We start from the raw sequence: 14517 nt of genomic DNA on the forward strand, positions 1-14517 counted from the left end.
TTGAGATGTACATAATTTGATGTCTTTCCAGAAGATATGCTTTAGTCCATCACAAGTTATTGGGCTCAATACAGAAATAATGGGGTGAAATTCTCTGGCCTGTGATTTACAGGTCAGACTAGATGATCTAATGGTCCCTTCTGCACTTAAACTCTGAATTAATTCACCTACTTTATAATTTTGGCCCCAATCCTGCAAACATTTGAATATGATGAGAACACTCACATAAGCTGTTTTGGGTACTGCACAGAAAATTAAAATACAGGGTTCAATAAAACCACTGAATTCATAGACTCCAGAAAAGAATGGACATAAACTGGACAAACCATCCTGAAAACTCCCAAAGGGGCACAGAGCCAGTGCTATTGTGCTGCCATGTGGGAGACTACAGGTTCAGAAGTGACCTTCAACTGTGATGTTACAAATTAGGTGTCTTGAGCTCCAAGAGAAACATGCCAGTCATGTAGCTGCATGTATGTTGCATGCCACTTGTTAAGCACGGCAGCATTCACAATCGCCAAAGACTCAGCCGCTTATCTTGCCTTGCCACCTGAAGGAGTGTAGTGGTGGTGAAAACTAGGGAAGGAGAAATGGTGGCAACCTATTGGTGAAGCCTAGGAGGGCACTTATGCTGGGAAGGAAGACTCCATGGAGAGCGTAGCTGGGAGAGTATAATGAGATGTCAGGTGTACTCTGGAAGCCATAGATGTAGGGAGCATGGTGAGAAGGCAGAGGACTCTTGGCTAGCAAACTATAGAAAGTTTCCTGGCTGAGTAGCTCTGGCAGGAGAAGAGCTATGCGCTCCACTTCCATTTGGTGGTAGGACTATTTTAAGTGTGCGCGCTAGTGAGCTCCATATGCACGGGCACACAGGTGATTGAGCCGCAGTTGTCACTGGCTATGTTCACTGCAAAAAATAGGTGTGTTTTTACATTGAGATAGCTATCTTGCTGTAAAACCTCAGGGGAGACAAGGCACGAGTCAGTTTTACCTTGAGGTAGCTAGTCAAGGTCAACCCTACATCCTGTATTATGTGGTTTACTTCAACTAGCTACATAGCTGGTCTTGTCTGTCCTTGGATTTTACCTCATGCTGGTTACCCAGGGTTTTCTCTCTCAAAGTAAAAACACAAGGTTTTTTTTCATGGTGAAGGCACAGCCCCAGACTCAATTGCTGTTGACCCCTCCAAGAGCATGACTGGCAGCAGGGTTGGAAGGCACCTGAGGAGCTCCTGTGCCTAAAATGGGCATGTTACAGTCCTGAGAAGTGGGGACCAAGACCCATGTCTCTAGCCAAGAGCAGGCCGAAGAGCTCAAGTTAAAATCCTGGCACCCGATGGCGATGGCTGCTGCTGCTGGAGCAGTCAGATCATTCCCGTGGCTCATGAAGATGCATCTGAGACGCTAACTTCTTGTTTTTGGACTATACAGCCTGGCACCCAATGGCAGGTGTTTTCAATTACAAAAAAAAAAAAAATATTCCTTGCCGGGTGAAGGCAGAAAGCCCTAGGACTTCCTTCCACAGGATCTCCCCCAGCAGGCTTCTAGCTACAGAAGCTGGATGCCTGATAGGGCTGCCAGAGGAGAGAAGAGAAGGGGGCCTCCCTCCTTACCAGAGCGTTTGGGGTCTCCCCGGGCACAGAGAGCGAGTCGGGGGGAGGGCAGGAGGAGGGCTAAGGACAAGCAGAGACCAGCGCAGGGCAGGGCTGGAGCGAGGGAGCGGCAGAGGGGAACCGCCCCGCCCTGCCCTGCCCTGGAGAGCCGCTCTTCTCCCATTGGTGCGGAGCGCCAGCAGGCTCCTGCCCGGGGCGCCGCCCGCACCTTTCCCCCGCTTGCTCAGCCAGGCAGCGGCCGCGGCCGGGGAAGCAGCGGGCTGGGCGGTGGTAGCGTGTTCTTTGGGCAGCCGCCCCTGCCTGGACTCGTGCGGGCGGTCGGGAGAGGCGGACAGGTCCCGGCCTGCGGGGCTGGCTGGGTGGGACCCGCCTTGTGCCAGGAGCCACCTCTGCAAACCTGTCCCGAGCAGGCAGGAAATAGGTGCGGCGCCCTGACTCGCAGGCGGAGAGCGGCAGCCGAGGAGCCCTGCGGTTTGCGGGGAGAAGAGACCCAGCGAGCGGGTGAGTGAAAGCCACGCAGGGCTGAGCCGCGTAGGAGGCAGAAAAACCCCGTCGCTCCTCCCGTGGGCGCAACGAGCGGGTGTCCGGAGAGCAGCGGCTGCTCTGCTCTGGCTGGGGGGCGAGTCCAGAGCCAGCGCGCACGGGATGGAGGGAGGGAGGGAGCTGTGGGTTATTAAACCTCGTTCATGCCCCTCTAGTTCCTACTTAGCTGAAGGACTTGCATTCATCTTCCAGAGCCGGCTCCAGCTTTCTGAGCTACACTCGCCTGAAATCGCCCGGTAGGGGGTTGCAGAAGCCAGTGGGTTTGTATGGAAAGTGCACGATTCAGCTGGGGCTTAAAGGGCAGTTTGGGGCTGTCCTTTGAGCATTGCAGACAGCAAGTTTGTGTTTCCACTTCACGCAGAGTTGATACAGCCAGAGGAGAGACAAAGAAAACCATGTCTGTATCCTGTGTGTCTAGTATTACCTTACACCGGTGCTAAATATTACCTGGGGTGTGGTAAGACGCTTAGATAGTGAAAAGAACTATTGTGGCTATTTACATTCACTATAACCTCACATCTGTCTAATGAACTCTGAAGCTGTGTTTTCTGCATGTGCCAAAGAAACAAATCTCCTGTTGGGCAGGAGAAATTAAAGACTAACATAGCATATAAACGGAGTTAAGGTTCTGGGTTTAGAAATAATTAATATACTTTATCAAAAGTATTTAGCAAGAAACATGGCAACTGCTGTGTTGTGAAGGAGTTATTTCAAGTATTCGGAAAGGTGAGTGTTCTCTTCTATGGCTGACAGCATCTTTCTGTGGGATCCAGGTGAAAAGAGTTTGGTATTCTGGCTATGATACCTTGAGCGTGTCCAGAAACAACCTACCAACCTCTGAGCCTTTGCGTTTAATGGTCAAAATGTCCAGATTGTGGGAGTTGAGCTCCTTATGGCTGGCTTCCTTCAAATTACCCATAATCCTAGTCTGAAAACAGGGTTTATTTTGCTATCATAGTGACTCAATAATAAAAATGACACTAAAACCACCCTACCTAGTCTATGGCACTATAGACTCAGAAGATATCTTTAATGTCTGAATGCATAAGGTAGCTATTGTATTAATTATTTGTGTGTGTTCTGTCAAACTGGTTGTTAACCAAGAGTAAACATAAATTCCGGATATTATATACACTGACTCCCCTTTAAACCGAGCTCAAAAACTAATTGGGAGTTGAAATATGCTTTCCACTGTGAGAGAAGTCTTCCAGAACTTAATAGAGAACTACTATTCTATAGAATTTTGAAGCCAGCCTCCTTTAAAGGATTTCATTCTCTTTTAAGCTTTATACATTTTTAGAAGCTAATCTTATCACTTATTGCACTACTGGAAGGAGGTTGGCTGTTACGGTGGTAATGATGGTATAAGAACTTAAATAGAATGGAACTGAATTTCTATAGAATGGTATTGAATTATACAGGACTTTCATAAGGGTCATTAGTTTCTGAAAGGAAAATCTTAAATCCTTAGTTGAAACAATAAGAGCTAAATTATTCCTATATCACACTTTTTGTCTTCGGAGTGCTTCACAAACTTTGGCCTGATGGTGAAATCTGATGTGTGTGGCTGAAAGGGTCTGTCAACACAGATCACACTGCAGGATTGGTGCCTATAAACTGTGTAGCACCCCATGAAGTGGGTAGGTAAGAATTATACCCATTGTAAAGAAGGGGGAGAAACTAGAACAGAGGTTTAAAAGGATACTAGCCTTAGAGCTAAGTAACAAGCTCAGTTACTTTCTTTTATAAAACCAAAAAAGCTGACAGAAACACTTCCATCAATATTTAGACAATGTTATTGGAAACTGTTGTTAAGGAAACAGTCCTCTGGCGTCCTTAATTAGCATTTATAATCTGAAAGTGGAATTGATCATAGAATGGAATTGATTATTCTGTTCTTGTTGTCCAGAGACACAGGCAAACAGCACCGTTTGATCTAATGGTGTCATACTTCTCATTGTCCCCTAAAAAGTGGCTTGCTTTCCTCTGAAGCATAAGATGTTCACCCTGGCCAGTGACAGGATACCAGACAGATCAGTGTTCTGTACAAATTAATTTTGTCTTGCAGCTTAGGACTGCCAGTTTCCCAATATCAGATACAAATATGGTTCCAGGTCAGTACTTAGGATCAAAAATTTTTCTATGGCACAGAATGTGGAATACAAATTGCAACAGTTAGTAACGGAGATTAATCAAGAACTAAATAGGATGAAGGCAAAGGAATTCATTGTTTTCTGCCTTCTATCAAATTTCCTGTGCTCATGATCAAAAGGAATCTGGCTTGTCCATATTCAACAGAACACTTCTTTCTTCTGTAAAGGTATCAAATACATTATTTTAAACAAGACTTAAAATAAAGCCCCAATAAGCATCCATTATCTAAAGGGGAATGTAAAAAAAATGCTTAAATACTCAATGAAGAAACGTTTTCTTCTATATTGTTTAATTTTACTTCCCTCTGGCACTGGTGACTTCTACTGAATGAAACCTATCATTAGCAGTTGTAATAAAAAAAATGCTGTACTTAGGTGGCTGTCTTCGATTCAGATGCTGCCTGCTATCCAGCTCCTAAGGCAGTAGTTAATTTTCTCATGCTCAAAATTTTCTAGCTGTTGCACATAAAGGTGGAAAGTTTTAGCTTAATACCAAATCAATTTAATGAGGCTCCTAGATCCTGTCTTCAGGTGTTAGGATGTTTCGACATCATTGCATGCCAAGCTCATGACACGGGTTTTGCTGCAATGGGCTGAGGTTAGTTTCCAATTACTTGGTTTATTGGTGATTCAGAGGATTGGCTGATGGCATTGGTTTTTAGCAGTCTTATTCAATACTTCATTCCTGTGGTAGGGAGTCATCAGGCTTCACCCAGGTACAGCAACTAGCTCTGCTGGATTCTCACCTCATCGAAAGTATATGGTTTGCTTTGTCTGTAATTTGAAACCATTTTATTGCCTGTGGGATGGCAAAAAGAAGAAGAGTGCTGGAAGAAATTTTCTCTGCTTTTATAGAATTTTAGTAAAGGATCATAAGCACTTTACAGAAATGAATATTTCCAACCCTTCTAAGCTAACTTGTACTCGTTATACTGTAAACATGCACAGAATATGCAATGAGATCTCAAGTTTTGCCCTTCGCTCTGCTGACTCCCTTTCCCTACTCTAACCACTCAATTTATATTGTTGCAGGGGAAGGAATCTAACTAAATCCCCAACCCTGTATTGAACAAAGATTTTAAACACTATGGACTCAATATTGTTGTCACTTAAGCCTTTGGAAGATCTGCTATTGGAAGCAGGACTAGGCTTTATGTTTGTAAATTCAGATTAAATTGGGAGTTTCTCAAACCATGTACCCCTGATGGCTTGTGGGCCACAATCAGTGGTATGCAGGCTGGCTTATCAGAGTAAGAATCCATTGTAACTACACTTACTGTAATTCTGAAGGTGGTGTGCGAAGTAGTCTGAATTTTAGATGTTCTAAATTAGAAAGTTTGTGAACTATTGGGTTAGATAAATGTTTTAGTCCTGCAGCATCAGAAAAACAGACTTAAAAAGTGTCTACAACTCTATCACTCCGTTTCCCCCACCTTGTTAAATGGAAATGGCTTATCTGCTTCAAAAGTGGATTTTAAAACTGAACATCTGTTTCAAATAATTTAATTCTCTCTGAAACATGCAGAGCATAATTCAGGCAAACATCTGGGTTGCTGAACTGTGCAACATCATGTGAAACTCAAGCAATCTGTTGCTGAGAGTGACATTTTCACAGTGGACTTACTTCATTATTCTCAGTATTTGAAATCACAATTAAGGGAGATTGGTGTTGCAGCTTGTTTTAAATTTTTGCACCAGAATGAATCTGCTAGCTAGTGAAATATCAAACATGAAGGTGTGCAGCATAAATGTACATCAGTGCTGGTTTCTCCGTCGAAAGGATAATGGCTGAGAGAGTACTATTTAACTTTTTAAATTTCTGAACTATCAAATTGTTTTGTTGGAAAACCCAAGGTCAATTTCTGCTCAAGACAGGATGAGACCTACATCTCACAGTATTTTGTGTTGCAAACTATGTGTGTTCTGAAGTGCTGATTTGACTCATGATCTAAATTTGAGGAACTGTTTCCGGTCCCTGCCCCACTGTTGTCAATATCACTTCTGGAATCTTGAAGACTTATCACCCTGTTTGTGCTTTCAGCACCCAGTCACAGCAGCTAACTTGGTTCTAAGCAGAGTCTTACTGTTTGGAGTAAGTGTGTGTTTGAAGCACTAGCACTGAAGGCTAGATTTACCTGTACGCTATACAGGTCATAAAAGGGATGCCCAAACTTTGCAACGCTGAGATCTTGCCAGAAGCCTAAATGATGCATTGATTTTTTTCCCTATAAATGTTTATAAATACTCTGTCCCAAAAAGCATTTAAAGAGGGGTTTTCAGTTGCTCAGCGCCATCACGTAAGAAAGAACAGAGAACTTGGTTCACTCCCTGAGCTATTTGCATGGAGTAGTCATCAGTTACTGACAGCATAGCGCTGCTGTAACAAAAGCAGTGGCTATAACAAAAAGCTAAAATGGGATAAGAAGGGATGATGTGGCTAGGGATACTGTGCCTCCTACCTATTTAAACATGTATGATAATGACACACTAGCCTTTGGCAACATAATGCATGATCTTAGTTTAGTACTATGCCACAAGCAAAACCACTCTGTCCCTATGCTGAATGCTGTGTGTTGAGATTTAAGGTGCAAGGCAAGGGAGAATTGGGCCCTTCAAACAGTCACTTCCACCAGTGCAAAGTGGGTATAAAATGCTACCATTCTGATATGATGTTTTGCACTCAGTTTGCAAGAGTATAAATGACACCATCAGGTGCAGAGCAATGAAGAATCAAAGCGATAGGCTTGCAGTGGCGCATCTCCGTATATAAGATATGCTTGTTAGAGAGGGCTGCAGGCTGCATGTTTACAGCTTCACTATTAAGTCTTATAATTGCTAGAGAAACCTTGGCAACGATTTCCTAGTATTGCTAACATTGGCTCAGCTCCATGAGTGTCAGCTGTGTTGTGAGCCCACATATAGATAAGGCAGCTGCTGCCACCAATGCTTTAAGCTCTGTCAGTTAACTCTGCTTGCAGCAGGTTTAAAGCTGCATGCCAGCAGCCCATCTACACTAGGGATTCTGATATTGCTAATACCAATGGTGGTTTTTCACCGGCAGCCTGAAGGCCTCCCACTTATTCTACACCTCTCTCATCCCTTCTCTGTGCAGGACTATAATCAAGCTCAACAGGGTCTTCTTTCCCCACTGATTCTCCCAAGCTCATCCCCTTATCTGTGGTTTGTTAGATAGTAGATAGGGACAGTGGGAATCTCATTCACCACCAGCGGTGCTGAACTGAAGGTAGTTTGACAGCAGCCATTTTGAACCGGGGTTGAACCAGAGACCTCCAGAGCTGAAACATGAATTTCTGCAGTTTGAGCTGAAGAGCCAGGGTCTCTAGTTTTGGGCTATAATAGGGTTACCCTCTGTGGAGACATGGGGGTGGGGAGGACACAACATAGGTAGACTAGGGGTTACATTAGCAGTGATGGGGAGTCTGCAAAATTTTTCCTTATGTGGACAAGTCTTTGTAGTGAATCTTCATTTCTTTCTAATGGGTTCCACACTGATAATCTTTTGTAGTTCAGCAGTTATCACTAACAAGAGAGGTCTTCAAAACTGTCCTCCAACCCTGTATCTGAACTAGGAAACTTTTAGAAAGAAACTGCACTGGTTCCGCAGAACTGGTGTTAGCATTGGTGAATACCCTAATATAAACATGTTTCTGGCATCTTTAACACTATATCTATAGTATCTGAGGGTAACATTGTCAAACCTGCACACAAACAGCCTTTTATTAGAAGTTTCCACTATATTTAGATGTTGTGGATGTGCTTATTTTTCTACTCTGGCTCCTGGAGACTATGTAAACTTAAGCTGAATAATTCCCACTATATTAAAAAACACTTTTAAAATTGAAAACAAAAAAGCAGGAAATGTCTCACTTCCCAGTAGCTGCTGATGAAAATTTCTTGATAACTAGCTGCTTTCTTTGTTTTGCATGTTGCTGTTCTTGACTCATGTAACTAACTACTAGAGCTGACTCCTACAGTGCATTTATTAGCTGATGAGGGGAGGCACTTCTGTCAGCATTTCCACTTTGTAAAGTGATATATTTTAGAAGCCTCATAACTTGACTGTAATTTGCATAGGCTAAACTCTGGCAGTAGCTGCCAGAGTCTGGAAGCAATTTTTTTTTAAATTAAAAGCACAAAATTATAGGCTTAGTTGCCTGTTGAAATTATAAGAGGGCAGAAAAAATTAGAGGCTGGTCAGAGATGCATATTTGTGTTCCTATAATTTTGGGAAGGCCTTTTTCAGACTGATATGTTCTCATTCCTGCAGACTCCAGCACTCCTAGGGGAAACCTAAACTAAATGAGTGAGTTGTCTCTAATTGGGGGGCTGTAAGTATAGTGGAGTCAGTGATCATGGCTGTGTGAATTCTGGTCGATCGGGCTCATCGGGGTTTGCTTTTCCAGGCATGGGCGAGTCCACCCACTGACCCAATCTGGCAAATCTCAGGCCATAGAACTGGGTAAGGACTATCTGTTTGGCCAAAGCAGGCCTGAAGGAGCATTTCATGCTCCTGCTTCTGAAGATGGGAGGGGTGGGGTCAGAAAAAGGGAAGGAATGGAGTTAGCAGGCAGCTCTGCTCATCTGAAGTGCCTCCCTGTTGGAGGAGGGGAACAATGGTGGACTTGCTGCTAAGTGCCCAGGGTGGGAAGAACAGGCCAGCTGTATTAGAAGGCTGTTAGAGGGAAAGGAGTATAGTCACAAGGCCTTCCACAAAAGCTTAAATAGGTGGCAACCTAAGGGAGAAGAGACTGGGAAATGAGGGCTGGCATCTCTGAGGGTCACATCAACTTCAATGAGTTGAACTTTCTCTCCTGTGTTTTGCATTTCAACCTAAATTTTTCACATGGACTTAGCAGCTAGCCTGTACACTGGTTGTTCAGTAGCAACCTTTTCAGATGACTTGGGAGTAGCTTTGCCTGGTGTACCATCCAGGCCTCTTCTTGGGCAGAATTATAATGGGTTAAGGGTCAGCCCAGTTCCACTATCAGACCCCACTGGGATGGCTTCAGATGTTCCCTATTAAGGGCTGAAAGGGCTTAGTTGAAAGGGGGCTGCAGGAGGGAGGTTGGCTCCTGTGACTAGCTTTGGAGCAGAAAAAGGGGAATAGAGTGAGAGGCCTCTGTGTCTTGGCAGCCTACTCTGGGTTGTGAGCTTTGTTACTTTGTGAGGTTTTGTCTGAATTAATAAAATGGTGCCCTGGAGGAAGGGTCCGAAAAATTATGGGCATGGCAGTGAGTCCTTCATGGGCTGGGGAAACCGGCCAGCAGCCCACATGCTGTATTATTTTTCTTTAATATGTTGCAGTAGTGACCACAGTTCCTGATGCTGACTGGGACTTCTATTGTGTTATATGCTGTACAAGTATATAGCTAGACATAGTCCCTTCCTGGAAGCGCTTAGAGTATATTTTAAAGATGCAATAAATATGTTTAAAAACCAGCAGCAGGATAACGGTGATGAGGTGACACACTTTGGGGACCTCTGCCGTCGAAGAATCCACTTCATGGGGGACTGGACTATAAAAATGAGGGGTAAAACACCCCAGGTTTATATCTCTCTCTAGCTTTTGCTCTTCTCCTTTGGTCGACACACCAGGGGCTGAGCTGGAAACCTCCAGACCTAAAAGCACAATCTGCTACATTTTGAGCTAAAGAACCAAGGCTTTGTAACTAGCGGCTGCAACAACTCATCTGTGGATCAGCTCGGCAGCATGTATGGCATGCATGTACCAGTGGGTCACAACTGCATTTAACATCTACTCCTTGCAGCTGTGTTGAAACAGTAGACCAGGAAGCGTGCTCTTTGTATTTTAAAATATCTCTGAATGCAGACGGGGTCGGCTGTAGGGAAAATGACGCCCTGGTTGAACTTGTATTTTGGCGCTGTCAACGCTTCCCTCAGTGCCCCAGCGCTCCCAGGCGTGGGCAGTCAGCTCAATCCCGTCCACACCCCCATCACAACTGGACCATGGCTGAGGCGCTGAATGGAGATGGAAAGCAGTGAGGGCACCATGCCCCGACTCCCTACTAGCCTCATAGACACACTGAATTGGGAAGGGGCTCCTGCAGTGAAGCACACCCCACCCCAGAGATTATGGGGTCCTCATACTCCCCTCCCACTGAGGCACTCACCATGGAGGCTGGGTGAGCCCAGGTCCTGAGGTGCCAGCAGAACAAGGGGGTCTGGTCTGTCTCCCAAGGTCCCATTGGGGCCCCTCTTCCCCCAGACTCACTGGGCTGCAGTCTGGTCCCGGTCCCAGTCCCCAGACTCACCAGGCAGGAGAAGATGAAGCTCAGAGTGAGTCTGGAGCAGGGAGGGGAGGAAGAAAGGGGAAGAGCCTGGGCTGCTGCCAGTTGGAGCTCAGGCAGAAGTACAGCCCTGTGTCTGGGATGCATACAAGCTCCAGGGCTGGGGGGAAGGGAGGCCGGCTTGGTGCTTAACTTCATCCCCAGGTACCTGATGGAATGGCTGTCACAGCCCCCCACTACACTGTCCCCCCGCACCAGCCATGCACAGCCCCTGGATGGAGCAGCCAGGCCAGTCCGCAGGGGGAGAACCGCATGTGCTTGCCAGTGGCCCGGGGGCTCCATTCCCTGTGGTGAGTTACGGGGTTGCTGGAGCGCCCAGCACACCCTGCTCCCGCTCTGCTTCTGTTGACCCCCAGACTCACGAGGCCACGGCCCTGCCCTGCCCCCCTGCTGTGCCTTGGCACCCTTCCTCCCCTCCCTGTCTGTGGTGCTTATGGTGGTCACGCACCACTAAGGTCAGCCCTGAATGCAGACTTGCTTCAGATAAGGACCATAATGGCTCAGGAGATGTCATCAGTCAGGAAACTAACTCACTTTGAAATTTTCACAAGTGTCTCAATGCTTTTTTTTTTAATATAATAAACAGATTGGGGGGGGAGGGTGGCAGCGGTGTCTTAAATTGGGTTTTGTTAAGTTTGTCTCTGACGTAGATGCTGGGATAAAAGGGGGATGGGAAGTACAGGAAACTGACAATGGAAGACTGAACCTTTGTGATGCGGCTACCCTGTTGTTTGGAGTGAGTATGGCCCTCTGTCAGGGAAGCACAGAGCACGGTGGATACAACATCGCTCACCAGGCTGTACCTGCGAAGGTAGGGTAGAGTGTCCTATCTTCAGTTCTGGATTTCCTGTCTCTTTCTCTGGTAACTCAGAGGCTGCTTGTAGTGTGTGAACAGGAGTTTGCAGTCTTTTTGCTGTTGTTTAAAGGCACTTAACTATTAATTAATTCTGTAGGAGTGTGTGTGTATATATGACATGCAAAGAAACTGCAGTTGAAACAACACAAAAATGGCATTGTTTGATTTTTTGATAGCCCCTCAAATCCTTAATCTTTTCCCAACTGGATTCTTGTTTGCCAGGTCTTAAACAATCTGTTAGCTTTGAGAACTTTTCTATGGCCATTTCCGGGCTCTTATGTGATGGCTGGTGCTATAGGAAATTGAATCAGGGTTCAGCATGAAGCCATCAGCCCTTGGGAAACTTCAGCTAGTAGAGAACCTTGCAGCATGAATCCTCACAAACTTTATAGCTACCAGGAATGCATCAGACAGGTCTGCCATTCTTTACACTGGCTGCCCATAGAATATCAAGTCAAGTTCAAGGTCTCAATTACTATCTTCAATGCAGTCAATAGCCTGGGTCCAGGATAGCTAAAACACCTAAAGGTTTGGGATGAAGGTTGGGACTGACAATTCCACTCCTTGGGAAATGTTTGTGGAGGAGACAGAACTTTCTCAGTGACGGGTCTATGACTGTGGAATGAACTCCCTCAGAAACCAAGAACCCTCAATCCTTACCACCTTCTGTTCCAAGGTGTGTTTCTTCAACCTGCCTTCTTTAATACAGAGCAAGTACACACACACAAACCCAAACCCACTAACCAAATCAAACCAAAACACTACACTGCAGCATACACACAACTCTCCCATAAGAAAAGGAGGAGATGGAACAACCTGCATCTAACAATGTTGGTTGAATCACTTAATGCACAACTGGAATGTACTCGGATCTTGTGGTGATAAGGATGGCATAAGAACCTACATTGAAATATAAAATTAGAAAATCTATGCTAACCAACTTTCTTAGGAAAGGACCGAGAACTTTAGAGTGAAGCAGTAGCTCTTCAGAACATCGTGCGTTATCCACCCAGCTTGGGGTCTTTATGCAAATGAATTTCCCAGACTAGTATCTTGTGTCTAATAGTTCACACAGCTCCTTTGTGGTTTAGCAGACAAATGTTTGTGCAAGCACATAAGCACTGCTAAACCATGTCTTTAACAGTGATTCTGCTCCTACAGTATGTTTTACTGTGGCATCTGGTGAGCAGTTGTGATACTCTCTAGATCATTGCTTGGTTTGTTTTTATCCATAGTTGTCTTTATTAAACTCACATCTCTTGTATCTCCTATTTATGGCATAGAATTCTGTATAATTATTACTTTTTTTTTTTAATATTGCACTGCAAATTTACACACTCTCACGTTTCTGGCTCACCAGCCATCACCTCTCATGGGCAGAGACATGTCTCTCCAGGTCATGACTGGGTATTTTCTGGGCTGCACAATTCCCTGCCTACGCTATGAATTCCCCAGCAAGACAGACTGCCTCGGCAGGCCTGCTTTGCCTTCTTTCCTCAGAAGCTATAAACAGTATAATTGCCCACAGTTAAGTTGTCCCACAGCACTTTCCTAAGCAAGCACGAGTATTCTTCAGGTGAAGCATTACAGACAAAAACATATTAAAAGCCTACCAGCTGACCAGAGATCACCTCAGCTCAACAAGGGCTCTGGCAAGTGACAGTTCTTCAAATTGCATCAATGGGTTTTTCTGTGGTTACAAGTTGATAATGGTCTTGGCTCAGAACAAGCACACCCATGAAACTGAGTCACTTCTTTATACAGTCTGGGTCTTTGATCTGTCCTCAAGTACCAGGTGATCAGCAGATTAAAGGTCCCCTACTCAGGGTGAAGCATCAGAAGGCTGAGTTCTTGCATAACCAGAGGTTTTAAGTTGCATACACCTCCCCCTAGAGATTTCCTGGGAAACCCACTTCCCTTTAAAAGTTCATATTGTTTCAACTAGTCCTTTGGAGCTCATAACACTTCCCAGGATTTACATTAGTCAGTTCTCCCCCTTTAAAGAAGTTACATGCAGCCCCACAGTAATCCACACACATTTGCATTTTTAATACAATTAACTTCTAAAATACTTAGTTAATTCAGTAAAGTTTGGGCAAGGACTGCCAATTGTGTGTGTGTGTGTGTGTTTTGACAGCACCTAGTATAATGGGGCCCATCTTGATTGTGGTCTACCATAATAAGTAAACTGAATCTCAGAACAAAGACTAGACTGCAAATATCATGAACAGGCTTTTTTGACATAACTTGTTCATCACTTTTCTAAAGTCCAGAAATCTAAAAAGAATATTCTACATGATGTCTCAGCTATTCTGCTTTTGCCTGGAATCTTAAGATAATTTCTTTAAAAAGCCCAGTTACCTGATTTCCCCACTTCTCTCTAATATTCTTTGACTCGTGAAGTTTCATGCTGATTGTTTCGTGTCAACTAGTTCAGCTGTTCCTATTTTACCTTTTATCTGGTGTCCTCAGGGAGAGGTACAGGTATCCCCATATTTGCAGTTACTGCAATTATGTCCACTATACCTATGAAGACTATCTTGAACAAACTGTATTGCACAGTTTGGATATTGTAGCTAAAATCAGGGGGTTAAGAATTTAATCCAGAGAAGTAAGAAGCAGACTTTCCTTAAAAACAAACATGGACCCTCCTTGAATACAATATCAAAGCAGTATAGCTGTTAATACAGTTGCCAAGGAAAGGCCCGATTACTGCCCATATCTTGAAATGTAACTGATCTTTGAAAGTGGACATAGTCCTGGCACAGTCCCTAATTGGAATAGTTTTGGGTAATGCAGTTACTAAAAAGATCTGTTTTTATTTATAAACCTGTAGTTTTAAAGTATCTTGAAGCTACCCCAAATCTGGGATTAACTAGTTTTCTATATACTTAGATTTATAAAGTGCACATTTATTACTTCAAATAAAAAAAAATCTATAAAATACTTTCGCATGGGAACAGGGTTCATAATTACACACAGCTGAACTACTTTTTTGGGGGAGGTGGGGATGGGCAATATGAA

At 44.4% G+C, this 14517-nt stretch overlaps 1 protein-coding gene across 4 annotated transcripts in view; it reads left to right on the forward strand.

Annotated features, from left to right (window-relative positions):
• The first annotated feature begins 2089 nt into the window (after positions 1-2089).
• SYTL2 (synaptotagmin like 2) overlaps positions 2090-14517 on the forward strand; it is a 79702-nt gene continuing 67274 nt past the window's right edge. For all 4 annotated transcript variants that reach the window (XM_067568795.1, XM_067568801.1, XM_067568809.1 and 1 more), the window contains exon 1: positions 2090-2113. The gene's annotated coding sequence lies outside the window, so the exon portion shown is untranslated. The remainder of the gene's footprint in view (positions 2114-14517) is intronic.

This window comes from Emydura macquarii, unplaced genomic scaffold (assembly GCF_026122565.2).
Source record: "Emydura macquarii macquarii isolate MOO-44397 ecotype Brisbane River unplaced genomic scaffold, CSIRO-AGI_Emac_v2 contig_318, whole genome shotgun sequence".
In the NCBI taxonomy this organism is placed as follows: Eukaryota; Metazoa; Chordata; order Testudines; family Chelidae; genus Emydura; species Emydura macquarii.